We start from the raw sequence: 14,290 nt of genomic DNA on the forward strand, positions 1-14,290 counted from the left end.
AAAGGGGAGTTGTACTCTATAATGGGTCTAATGGGTGACTTGTAGAGGGGAACAATGACCTCTTTTTTCCTGGATGAGAAACCTTTTGTGATGAGGTGTGCCATGTAGAAGGATTTCCTGACTACTGTGGTGATGTGATTATCAAAGGAGAGAGTACTGTCCACCTGTGTCCCAAGGTCTCTTATTACACTTTCGGTGTTAAGTAGACTACCACCTATGTGGTAGCACATGAGTACAGAGTTTTTACCAAAGGGGATGACAATGCACTTTTTGGCACTGAGCTTGAGGCCATGGCTTTGACACCAGGCATCTGTCTCAGTGAAGCCCTTTTGTAGGATGTCCACATCGTTAGGAGTTTCAATTATGGCTCCTAGTTTGCAGTCATCTGCGTTCTTCGTTAGCCAAAGACCTTCTTTGTTAGCCTGTACTTCAGAAAAGTAGATACAAAACAGGAGAGGACCCAGGATTGAACCCTGTGGTACTCCACTTGTCACTAGTCTGAAGTCAGATTTGGAGTCTGCTACTTTCACAATGTGGGTTCTGTCAGTGAGCCAGTTGGTAACCCATCTTGTGACATAGGGATTTATACGTAGTTTAGTGAGTTTATCTATAATTCCAGAGTGGAGGATGGTGTCAAAAGCCTTGGTGAGATCTAGATAGGCTGTGTGAACCACCTTACCCTCGTCTACAGCTTTGGTGACTGCTTCAAAGAAGTCTATCAGGTTTAGGAGACATGATCTCCCTTTTACAAACTTGAACTGGGTGGGTTCCAGAGTATGGAGATTACCAATGTCTTTGTTTATAAGCTCCATGATGATATGTTCCATGGCCTTGCAGACCAGGCTCATTAGGCTAATGGGGCGGTAGTTCCCGGGGTCTGTGGTGGCTCTCCCTTTGTGGAGTGGGATAATGATTGCTGTGTACCATTCAGTGGGCACAAAGGCTGAGGTGAGGCTATGATTGAACATGGTGCTTAGGTAGAGTGAAAGTTCTTTCTATAGTTCGTGTAGAATGCAGCATGGGATGTTGTCAGGTCCAATGGATGCTGTGTTTCTGGCTTTGGAGAGTATTTTTTACCAGTGCAGCTGTGATTACAGGAACTTTGCATTCTTCCAGTATAGAGATGGGCCCTTTAGGGGGTGAGAGTGGAGGTAAAATTAGCAATGAACCTATCTACCAGGCTGTTGGCAATATCAGTTGGTTCTGTATATTTAGTGCCATTGTGCTGTAACTCAGAGCAGATCTGAGTGTTCCCATTTGGATTCTTGACTTAGCTATAGAATGCTTTCTGGTTGTCTTTAGAATCAGTGGCAATTTTGTTTTTGTAACTAGCTTTGGAGGATTTTATGAGGGATCTCAGCTTCTTACTGAGGCCGACCAGGGAGTTCCGCCAATCATGGGATTTTACTCTTTTTTTGCAACAGTTTCTTACTTCTGTTGTAGAGTTTGTTTATGGCAGGGTACCACCAGATTGGCTTCCTTTTTTTGGAGGATAGTATCTTGGTTCTGTTAGGGATAGCATGATCCATGCACTCATGTAAGTGCTTATAAAGTGCATTTGTGTAGGATTCAGCAGTCGTACCGCTACTGTCCGTCTGGACAGGTGTCGTGAAGTTTGCCACTTCTGTCTTAAGAAGCATGAAGTTGGCTTTGGAGAAATTTTTTACAATGGTTTCCCTAATGGGGGGTGGGGGCAAGATGTGGATGTCTAGGATGATTAGCTTGTGGTCGGATCTGACCAACACTGGTCACCTATGTTGATAATGGCCAGATCTAAGATATTGCTGCCCCTGGTGGAGGTGTGGATAAGTTGATTCAAGGTGTTGGAATTTATGAATTCCAGAAAACGTTGAGCCAAAGAGTTGGTTCATGAGTAGTTTTCCCAGTTAATGGTGGGATAGTTGAAATTGCCCATTATTAGGGTGTTGGGTTGTGCCCTAATATTTTCCAGTGTATCAAGAAATGAGGAGTGGGAATCCTGGGGCATGGTGGGGGATCTGTAGCAAGTTACACTTTGGATTGTGGTCTTTCCCAGAGTTAGTTGCACTTGGATAATCTCGGATGCATTATGCTGAGCAACTAGCCTGGAGGTGTGGATATCCTTAATGAATATGGACATGCCTCTGCCTTTAGTGTTTCGGTCCAGGTTAGGTGGTCGAAAGGTGTGGTATGAATTATAGCCTGGTAATGCAGGGGTGCTCTCTGGAGCCTTGAACCAAGTCTCTGTCACTACACAGATGTCGATGTTCTACATTTTAAGGAGTGCCTCGAGTGAATGCATTTTGAGGTTTAGACTTCTTGCATTGAGTAGCATTACCCTCAGATTTTGCTTGCTTGTACCTGTTACAGTGGTGAATTTGTCATTTGAACCTTGTCTAAAACAAGCACTATAGGTGTGGCAAGAGCCTTAGCCTGTATCCCGTATCCCAAGGGCAACAAGTGCAGGCCATCTCTGACAAAACATCGTGGTCTGTCGATCATGTCATCCCAGGCAGACAAATACTGGATCCCCTTAGAATGACACCAGAAGCTTAGCCAATTGTTGAAGTCAATCATTTTGTCCTTGTGCTGTGGTATCATTCTGGGTGATGGCAGGATGCTACTCAGGGCTAGGGTCATACCTGCCTGGGCTACAAGATCAGAGAGCTCCTCCATGTCTCTTTTCATGTAGTCCAGGGAGGTACGTCTCAGGTCATTCACACCAACATGGACAATGACAGAGACATATTTGTACTTGTTGTGGAGTGACCTGAGTCCGTGCATTATGTGGCGGATCCTGGCACCTGACAGGCAGCTGACAGTAACTTTCTTCTTGATTAGCCTGGCGAGTGGAACATCAGTGTGCCTGACTATAGAGTCACCTATGACTAGAGTGTTGGGTACTTTGTTATGCCTTATGGGCTGCAGTTGAGTGGCACATTGAATTTGTGGGCTATGTGCTATTTGGGTTGTGTTTGGGGGTGGAGGTTGCTTGCGTTTCTTCTTTGGAGGTCTCTGTTGCTTGAGCAGATTTTTATTGAGAGCTTTCATGAATGTAAGTGTGTGTTTTGTGTTTCTATGTGTGTGTTTTGGTGGTGTAGGTTTTGAGGGACTATGTGATGAGTATGGTAGGGTTTATATTACATCACCGAACACTTAAAAAAGCGAACGATTAATCAACCCTATGTAAGGGAAAGCTTACAATGCCAAACTGTCAGAACAGCGATTTTTTTCCAAGGGAAAAAAATCACTCTTCCAACAACAAAAAAACCCCCTTTAAACATTACATTAACTGGGGGGGCTTAGCACCCCAACCCCCCCCCTCAATGTAGGGGGCTGCACCCCCACACACCCCCTACTTAAATATACCAACTCAGAGACCACACTACAGTGCTGAAAACAGTAAAGTAACAAAGCGGCCAAGCAGATTCTTTCCCAGGGAAAGAATTCGCTTAAAAGCTGCTTTGATATTTTGCCCTTTCAGTCTTTAAAGTTCGGTCTTCTAATAGGAACCCGTGTGGTATGGTGCAAGTGTTTACCTTCTTCCCTTGACTGTCTAGTACAGTCTTGGGTGAAGAGAGCTTTGCTTCTAGTTTGGTTATAATAAGTGCATCTCTCACAGGTTGCAGAGTTGGGTGGTAGGAGGAGAAGGTTATCTGTGTACATGAGGCAATTGCTGCATTGCCCCAAGATGCCCAGATTCATCAGGTAGACAGGAGAAAGCACCGGGAGCTGACCCTTTGATATGCCTGGATAGGTGCTTATTTATTAAGTACTAAAACTGTTTTCCTCTAGTGTTTTTTTATCTTAAACAACGTTTTTTCAAGGAAATTTTTTTTTTACCAATTTGACTGGATTTAATGAAACTGTTAGTGAAGCCTTAAATAATGGTCTTGGTGTGGCGTTGCATATTTATATCCATCAAAGGCTTTTGATAGTATCTCTCATGCAATGGTAATTAATTCTCCTGGTAAAATATAAAGTAAATTCTCATAGTATTTAATGGGTGAGGTGCTGGCTTTACATAGATGTCAAGATGTTAAAGTTCAGGGCCACTTTTCAAAATGGTCAGAGATGGTTACTGGGGTTTCACAGGGGTCCATTTTAGACCCTATCATCTTCAACTCTGCATTTCATTTTTAGCTAGCAATAACTTTTTTGGATTTCTATGTATGCTGATGGCATTAAAACTAGAGAACTCTTAATATCATTATTAGATTATTTAGCTTTCAGTTCATAAGTGTCCAAACTGTTTGAATGGTTAATATGTCTTAATATCAATACAGCTAAGAGTGGTGTTACATATGTTGGTCATTTCAGACTTGAGCAACCTTCAGGAGCTGTCTATTAAGACAAAAGCAATGCATATTATGAACCTGCTTCTGAGAAAATTTTCAACCAGCTCTGGTGCAGTCCTGTTGAAATTACTTACAATGCATATTACATCTATAATTGAATGCAACATATTATTTTGTACCTATTCAGGAGGTGAATTCTCCATATTGGAAAGTATTAAAAGAAAATGTATTAAAAGAATTATGGAGTACCAGGCAATCGAATATTAGGAATGCTTAGTTAAATCTAATTGTTGGTTACTTGGTAGATTGCACCTAACAGACCACACACTCAGTAATGAAGAAACACAATGTTTATTAAATACTGAGTTGTTTTAAATCAGGGCAAATTTCTCAAGGGGCAAAATATACTTTTCAAGTAAAGTATTGTGAGATCATGTAAAAGACTACCATTACAAATAACAAAATCTAATTCACTGGAATCATTCAATAAATCTTTAGATAATATCTTGGCTTGAACATCAAATATATGACTTTGGAGACTGTCGTATGATGGTCTTTGGCCTTCTTACAGCTTACCAGAAACTATTAAGGACTAACTTTATATTCTGACACTATCCAATTTCATCTGACTGTGATAAGATTTAGCAGAATACAGTTTACTGGTGTGATATCTTGAATATGTCTCAGCTGTTCTACTGCTGACCTGTTCATGCTTTTGCATTCTGCAGAAGTCCTTTCCTCTCATCTGCTTGTAATACATGACTTTGATTTGGATACAAGCAAATCTGACCAAGAGCTGGACATAGATGACTTAACTACCCCTCCTCTCCAGAGAAATAAGGCAACTGGTGCAGTTTTTAGAAAAAAAAAATGTTTTATGTAGTCTTCACAGATGGATGAGCATTCTTGCAGTGAAAGCTTAATGGTTTTACAGTCAGTTCTACCCTGGTTTTAAGGGCTTTGTGAAGGGAGGGTTCAGAATAGCCAGGTGTTTTAATTGGTGGTGGTAAAATATACCTAATTAGAATATCTCAAAATGTATGCGTGCTTTAATTGGTGGAAGTAAAGCACACCCCATTTGAATATCACCCAAATGTCCATCAGTGGGATGGGGTATCTATGTCGGCTAATCCTCCCCTATCCTCTTACAATACTTGAGTTATATAACAATATCAGTTAACCATATTTAAGATAAGTCCAGGAGCAACTCAGTCTGTTCAAGCAAGATAATCTCCTTTTTTCCTTGCTTAAACAGAACCATGTTTTACTACTTTAATTGAACAAACTGTCGTGCTTGACATACCAGTGATTCCTTAACATTTTAAACTGCTTTTGCTGTATGGCTTCTTTAGATCCATCTGAGAAATCAATATAGCAGTCTAAATACTTAGGTGTCCACCTTTCTTATCAGACTTTTTTTTGTAGATTTCTGGACCACAGACTGTGATTTAGCTTTCTTAGTATTAAAACACTTTTGATAAAAATGCAAGTATTGAGTCCAGGTGGTTTGCAAGCATTTAGTCTGATGATCCAGTGGGGCACCATCTTCTCTAAGACGGCTTTCCTGTTGCCTTCAAGAAGCCCCATCTCTAGTTTACCTAGTACATGAAAGATGAATCTTTCATGCCCATGGTTTTCCAGGTGGTGCTTTGCTAGAGGATTTTTGAGCACTTTAAGTCTTATGTCTGATAAATGGTGGGCCATTCTGACCTTCACTTTAATAGTTTTGCCCACATACAAGGGAAAAGGCATTATCTTATTTGAAAAGGCTGAATCATTGTTGGACTTATCTTGAATAGGATTAACTGATACTGTTATACAACACAAGTACTGTACAAGGATAGGGGAGGATTAGCCAGTGTGGATACTCCACCCCTTTGGTGTCTTAGGATAATTCTTGATTATTTCTGTTTTTATGTTGTATAGTTCTAAGTAACTGAATATCTATTTTGAATGAGCTTTTTGCCCCGTAGTATGTGCTCTTTATCTTTTAGATTAGATGCTTGCTTAATATTTCCTCTTTTTTGCAGGATGTGTACTATTTGACACATCATAGAGGTTTTCTACCTTTTAGACTATATGTCTGCTTAATGTGTTCCTTGTTTGTTTCAAGGTATGTAGTTTTCTTAGTCATAAATTATTAGTTTGGTCTTAATAATGGATATATAATTTTTGATTGAATGGACGCTGTATCATTAGAAGTATCAATGATTGGCTATTCAACCCCACTACTTAATGTGATTGGAAGTTGTATCACTGGTTGCTGTACTACCAGCAGCATTAATGATTGGCTACTTAGCCTCATTACTTGCTGTAATTGGAAACGGCGTCATTTTACATATGTTCCATTAGTTTGATCACTTGTTTTGTCACTATGATTCGCACATATATATATTTCTTTGATTATAGTTAAAAATGATGGTTTACAGTCTATGGTTTATGAAATCAGTTCCCTTTTAAATAACTCTTGCGTTCTAAGCAAGGTGTATAGTTCCCCTGATCATGATTTTTTAGTTTGCTTTGCAAAGCTTTAATGATTTATTTGTATTGTATTGATTTAGAATCAACCTAACATCTTAATATTTCATTATTGGTATCGTTGGTCATGAACTATGAGCTAGGCATATGAAGCCCTAGACCATGGAATTTTTATGTGATTGGTTATCGTGTTACCAGCAGCATTAATGATGGCTACTTAGCCTCATTACTTCTTGTGAATGGTAGTTGCTCTGTTTTTTATATCAGACAAGTAGTTCGCTACTAAGATTAATTGCTTGATCCAGCATCTTATGATACTTGCTTGATTAAATGTTTTATTGACAGAATGCATGAAGATTGGCTTATAGCCTATGACAGATTGTTTGGGCTTGGTATTGTTGGTCACGGACTGGTGGTTAGGCACATAAAGCCCTAGAAAATGACTTCCATGTGATTGGTTGTCATGTCATCAGCAATATTAATGATTGGACACTTAGCCTTAGTATTTATTGTGTTTGGAAGTTGCTCCATTTTTATATTGGACAAGTAGTCTGTCAATATGATCAACTGCTTGATTAAGTATTCTCTAATCTTAGGATATTTCTTTTATTATTTTTGTTTTTTATTAAGTTATTTGAACTTTTTTGTATTATGAATTAGTTGTTTGATTAAGTTTTCTACTAATAGACTGCACCAAATTTGGCTTATACCTTATGACAGATTGTTTGGTCTCATCACTTTTAATGATTGGAAGTCACTTCAATGTTAATGAATCTCTAAGGTGTTTTCTGCTTTTTTCATGAAATTATACGCCAGTCTAATGTTCTTCTTGCTATAAGCTCACTGATCACGACCTATTAGTGTGATTTATAAAACCGTAATGTTGGACTATTTGTATTATATTAATATTAATGTTGTTAAACACTAATCTTTTAAATATTTCTTTATAGCTACCTAGTCTTGTTATATTTTTTTGGAATTGAAGCTTGAATAGAAAGCTAGACCTTCAGCATAACTGTTTTCGAAGATGTGTGCAGAACGGAGCTAGTGATCAGCCTCACCTATTTTATCTATCAACCAGCTGGTGATTGGAGTTTTTCTTTTTGGGAAGCAAAAGGATAGGCAGTCCTAAGGAGGCCAGTCCTGTAATGCATGAATAAATTACTGTTTGTCTTTTAGACTTGTCCAAAAAAGATCATTGTTTTATATTTTACAGAACAGCTTGTGATTGTCAGTTTCCCTATTGGATGAAATCAGAGGGTAGTTTGTTTTTTATGTTTTTGATTAGCTGATGTATAGCTATCAGGAAATGAATTGCAATTGGTTGATTTTGGTGAAAATGTTTTCCTGATTGGATGCTGCCCTTTTTAAATTTGTTTTTGCAGGCTATGTATTCTGATCTGATGAAGGCTATTTTTAGCTGAAAGCACTTATCGTTATCATTTGTTTCCTGCTTTTATGTGTTATTAAAGTTTTTTATGTTGTTGAATCATGGTGCTTCATGGAAGTTTTTCAGTTGCCTACAAGTACAGCCGTGGTGTTCTGCCAAAGATTTTACTACACTTTTGTGGATGGGTCTATATTACAAGACCAAAGAAGCTTGGTCAAACATAAAAGGCTGAAAAAGGAAAATATCAAAGCGGCTGTTAAGCAAATTCTTTCCCTGGGAAGGAATTTGCTTGGCCACTTCGGTACTTTGCTGTTTTTGGCACTGTAGTGTGGTCTAGAAGTTGGTATATTTAAGTAGGGGGGTGTGGGGGCGAAGCCCCCCACTTAATGTAATGTTAGAAATTGTTTTTTTTTTTGTTGGAACAGCAATTTTTTTCCCTTGTAAAAAAATCACTGTTCTGACACTTTGACATTGTAAGCTTTTGCTTACATAGGGTCGATTAATCACCATTCGCTTTTTTAAGCATTCGGTGATCTAATATAGACCCTGGTGGACATATGGCCATATTCAAATGGGGTGTGTTTTACCTCCACCAATTGAAACACCTAGCTATTCTGACCCCTCCACTCATAAAGTCCTTATAACCAGGGCACAGCTCACTGTAAACCATTATGATTTGACTGCAAGAATGTTCATCCTTTTGTGAAGACTAAATGAAACAGTTTTTCATAAAAGCTGTACCAGATGCGTTATTCCTCTGGAGAGGATGGGTAGATAAGCCATCTACTTATTACTTAGTCAGCTGTGAGTCAGATTTGCTTTTATCCCAAAGTCTTGTTTTGTTTGTCCTGAAATTCAGATCCCAGTATTACAGGTAGGATATCACAAACTGGCTTCAATAAGTGGATCTTTGGTATTCTTGCTGTCTTTTAATACAGAGACAGCAAAGGGACTGAGAAGGGGATGAAAGAAGGCAATGCAGGAAGCTGTGCTCAGGATCACTCATGTAGGGCCACTGATATGATACCCAGTGTGACAACACATACAGCTATGTTCTGCACTTCTTGGATGTTCTCAATGGAGCTCGTGGAGTGCACATTAATATCCAATACTCTACAATGACAATAATATGAAAACCAAAGTAAATAGATGTAAACTCATAGAGGAAAAAAGTCAATAACACATAATCAGGTAACTCAGAGTCCTCACTATATAAAAGATTTTTCTTTTTGTTATGTTCTAGGTACATACTACCTTAAACTTTTGGAGCTCACATAATTGACACATAGAGAGACTTCAGACAGGACCCACCTGGGTATTACACACAAACACACACACACACACACACACACACACACACACACACACACACACACACACACACACACACACACACACACACACACACACACACATATACATAATACAGAGAAAGACAGAGTATGACTTCTTCACTTTATAAAACTGGCAGGTGATGTACTATGTTGTTTCTGAGTTTATTAATCTCACTATTTGCAAAGTTTATTGCTTCTTCCTGGCCTGAATTACTGGTATTATGTGTACTCAATAGGTTTTATATGTCCTATTTAAAAAGAAACAGCTCATAAGATAACTTAAACAGGATGCAAATGTACTTGTTGTATTTTCTCTTCAGTCTCTAATGATCTGTTATTTTCTGAAGCACGGTAGCATAATGTATGGTGGTTCATTTGAATAGAGGCCTGTAAGAAAGTTTTTAATAGTTCATTCAACCTCAGTAAATATATGTCTGACTAAGCTGTGAAAGTATTTCATTAGTTGTTACTTAAAACTGAAAGCTTTATACATAGTCAACAAATGTGCTACTATTACAGTTTTAAGGATATTAACAGACAGTTGGTCACATGAATTGTATTTATAAGTGCGCTTCTTCAAGTTTTAGTCTCACTTTGTAAAGTTCTAAAGACTTGGTGAAATTCTGTTTTTCATAGAAAGTCTAGCTTGAATTTACTTTATTGAATTAAGATGACTGTACATTTACCAGTGTTTATTGATGGTAAAATGTGATGACAGACAGTGGAAGCACTGTTGTGTTAACTTGCTCATTTGCTTGAAAGTGGACTTATTCAAAGCAGACCTTGGGATGCGCTCCATGAAGTAACAGCAGTACAGCAGAAGCTTCTGTCTGATATGGCAAAGATGCCCCAGCCTGCGAATGAGTAATACAGAACCATGAGGTAGGCTGCTACTACTGTGCTAACATTAGGGATGCTGCTGCATACCTTTGTACAAACTGATAGCTGATAATGTTATGCTGCAGTACACAGACATTATGAGTAATACTGCATATTCATTGTGGAATCTGCAGTTTGTCATGTGCACTGAATTTAGAAGAGTAGCTAATACTGTTTGAGATGAACTTTCCATGGAACAGTGTAGCCAGCACAGGTGTATGCTGTGAAAGGGAACACCATGCCGTGTGTTTGCACTTCCTCTCCAAAGGTAGAAGAGATAACTTAAAGCAGTGCTTCTGCCAGCAACACAAGGGATAGGGAGCAAAGCAACTGAGCTGGTAGATAGGACAATGTGTGCCACATGTACACGGGTGGACAAGTGTGGAAGGACTTACAGGAAACAAACTGAAGAGAAAGGAGATGTATAGTGGACAGGGTAGACAGGAAATACATATCTTTCATTAGACACATACATATCTATAACCATATCATTATCTATATCTTTATCTATATCACAGAACATCACCATATTTTTAACAGCTTTATAGCATTTTACCTATCTCATTGTTGAAACTTTTTTCATTCACTAATAATGTTATTTTCTGAACCAAACCGTAAAATAACACTGAACTTACTAACTAGCACCCAGGGGAGCCTGTAGGATGTTTTGCAGGTGGGTGTAAACCCAGAGCCCCCACCACCACAGCTCCCCTCATGCAGCCATTCCATTGTCCCATTACTTGGCTATTTCTTCCCAGTTGCCATAAACACTGTTCAAAACTCTCAGTGTACATACTGTTTTCCGCTTTACTTCTACGATTACAGACATTTGGATTTAATTTACAACTTTTACTTCAAATTTTATAGCACAAACACTGATAGACATTTGCTATACAAAGCAATAGTCTTACAATAAAAACAGACTTAGCATTAAAACGTCTGTACCTTTGAAACTCACATTCTCTGAAACACACACACACATACACACACACACACATATATATATATATATATATATATATATATATATATATATATATATACATACACATACACACACACCATTTACAACCCCCTTCTGTAAATCTGGAGACCTGTAATAGTGAATCCCTGAATTCATCATCAACCCCATTTTTCCCACCTTCTACGTGTGTTCGAGATGTCATATCAACAATACCTCTCAACCTCTTAGCCCAAGAAATCTGGGCAAAGTTTGACATAATGGGGGACAAAGGCCTAAAAATAGGGACAGATTTTAAATATTGCTCCTATAAACTTAAAAAGTAGCTATAATAGCAATGTTTATGTTAAAATGCATGTTCTAAATGATATGAAGTCTGAACTTCAAAAGTATGTCATTATTCAGTCATTTAATTCCTCAAATCATCCCATTGATTTGCCAGAAAACCACAAATTTTATGAAGAACATACTGTAATTTTGAGGCAAAATTCTGGACATTCTGTGTAAATCTGTCCAGTTGAGAGGTATGATATAAACTGTCTCCATCACTCTCTCTCTGTATTCAAAAGTACTCTCCTATCCTTTTCGAGTCTCATGCCTGAATGTCACAGGTCTTCTCTCACACAATTCATCCGCCTCTTTGCTGGACACCCTCTTTTCTTCTTGACTTCTCCCTGTCTGTCCCAAATCTTTTTTATCAGATTGTCTTCTGCTTTTCTCCATATGTGCTCAAACCTCTGTAATCTGTACACTTTGACCTTTTCTGCAATTGGAGTTACTTTAGTTTCTGCTCTTAATGTCCTTATTTCTTCATCTGTCCCACTGTGTGCATCCTGCCACCCATCTCAAACACTTCATCTCAATCATCTCTAGCTTCCTTACCTGGTCTGCATTTAATACCCAGGTTTCTGTACCGTACAGTAGTATTGGTCACACCACTGTTTTGCACACTTTAATTTTCAGCTTCTTTGGTAGGGGCGGCCACAGTGGTCCAGTGGTTAGTGTTGCCACCTCACAGCAAGAGGTTCTCTGGTTCGATTCTCAGCTAGGGTGCCTTCTGTGTGGAGTCTGCATGTCCTCCCTGTGGTCGCGTGGGTTTCCTCCAGGTGCTCCTGTTTCCTCCCACATCCCTGTGTGTGTGTGCCTTCTGTGGAAGGTTGGGTGCCGGGCTGGCAACTCAACACTGTAAAACTCCACTGCCAATTATGAGTGGACAGGTGATCCACTGTGGTGACCCCTAGCTGGGAAAAAACAAAAGAAGAAGAATTTTCAGCTTCTTTGGCATTCTTCTGTCATACACTACTCCTGGCACCCCATGCCATTTGGCTAGAGTTCCTCTGATATTAGCTTTGACTTCCTCATTGTGACTTCCCTTCTCTTCATCCACTCCTCCCAAATACTTGAACAGATTAACCAGTTCCACTATTTTCTTTTCTATCTCAGCTTCTTTGGATTTCCCCCATTTGCTGCCATTACAGTTTCCTTCCATGTGCCTTCCATTTTGTATTCCATTCCGCTGTCCTTTGCTGAAGTTCTTGCTCAGTGTCTCCCTGTAATGCCACATTGTCTGTGTACGGCAATTTTGTTGCTCTTTTCCCTCTAAACTGTTTGCTAATACAGTCTGTGATGTTGTGAGATATTGCCAGCTATTCCATGAGAAGTAAGGCAGTGGATGGGTAACATATGCCAGCATAGTTGGAGTTTTGTAAAGAATTATATGTCATTTGTATATCAAACTGATATGTACAGATGCTTGTGTTGAAAAATGTATGTGTAGAGCTGCTTGTGTTAAAAATGTACAAACAGTGGGTCCTGCTGGACAGAAAAGAAATACACCTTTATGTCAGACTGTATTGTAAATGTTGAAATTATTATATTGTACCAGAGGATACTAGAAGAGTAGAGGTTAATCACAGTCCAGCTAAGTTTGAAAACTCGTCTGAAATTAAATTACCTTGTTTAGGCCATAAGGATTGTATCTCACAATTCTGACTGCAGCCAGAGAAGAAATGTCTGTAAGAAGCCTGGCTTAGTAGCTCTGTAGGAAGAGTGGAAGTGTTACAATTGTTTACAGCTTTCAAATGCTGTAACACAGCTTAGCAAAGCTCTATGCAGGGGAGCTCACAGGATGTTTTGGAGGGGTTGCAAACCCAGAGCCCCCACCACCATAGCCCCACCCCATGCAACCATTCCACTGTCCCATTACTTGGCTATTTCTCCCCAGTTGCCATAAACATTGTTCAAAACTCTCAGTGTACATACTGATTTCCGCTTTACTTCTACAATAATTACAAATATCTGGATTTAATTTACAACTTTTATTTCAAATTTTATAGCACAAACATTGATAGACATTTGCTATACAAAGCAATAGTCTTACAATGAAAACAGACTTAGCATTAAAACTTTTGTACCTTTGAAACTCACATTCACGGAAACAGCATTGAAACCCACATTCAAAGAAAATGCATCTGGCCAGTGGCAGATTAAGTTTACCTTTGGGCTGTTTTCATATCATAGGCCCCTTTCACACATTTTTAGGACCATACAAAAGTTATTTGATTCACCTTCCTTACTGTATTAATTATAATATATAATAACCGAGTTATATTACTTGTATAATACAGCACCACTTGTTAGTGTGTTTTAAATTTATAGTTTTAAACATTTTTCCTGTATGCAATGAAACAAAACATATAAACCAGTAAAGACAAACTGCCCAATTCAGAGCATTTCAACCATAAAAGACCACTCACTCTTATGTCATTACAATCCACCAGTATCAGTCACTATGACCAATCTCGGCAGAAGTCATCTGAATAATTCCACATTAAAGAGATCTGAAACTAATGAAGAGGTTGTTGCTAGAAAACAACTTTATATTTCAGTGTTTCGTCTACAAATTCAGTATATGCTGCTCTTAAAGAATAAATTGCTTATAGGTTCATAGGTTGATACTAGGCTATCTGTC

This window comes from Protopterus annectens, chromosome 12.part0, assembly GCF_019279795.1.
Source record: "Protopterus annectens isolate FY-2018-M chromosome 12.part0, PAN1.0, whole genome shotgun sequence".
NCBI classification, from domain to species: Eukaryota; Metazoa; Chordata; order Ceratodontiformes; family Protopteridae; genus Protopterus; species Protopterus annectens.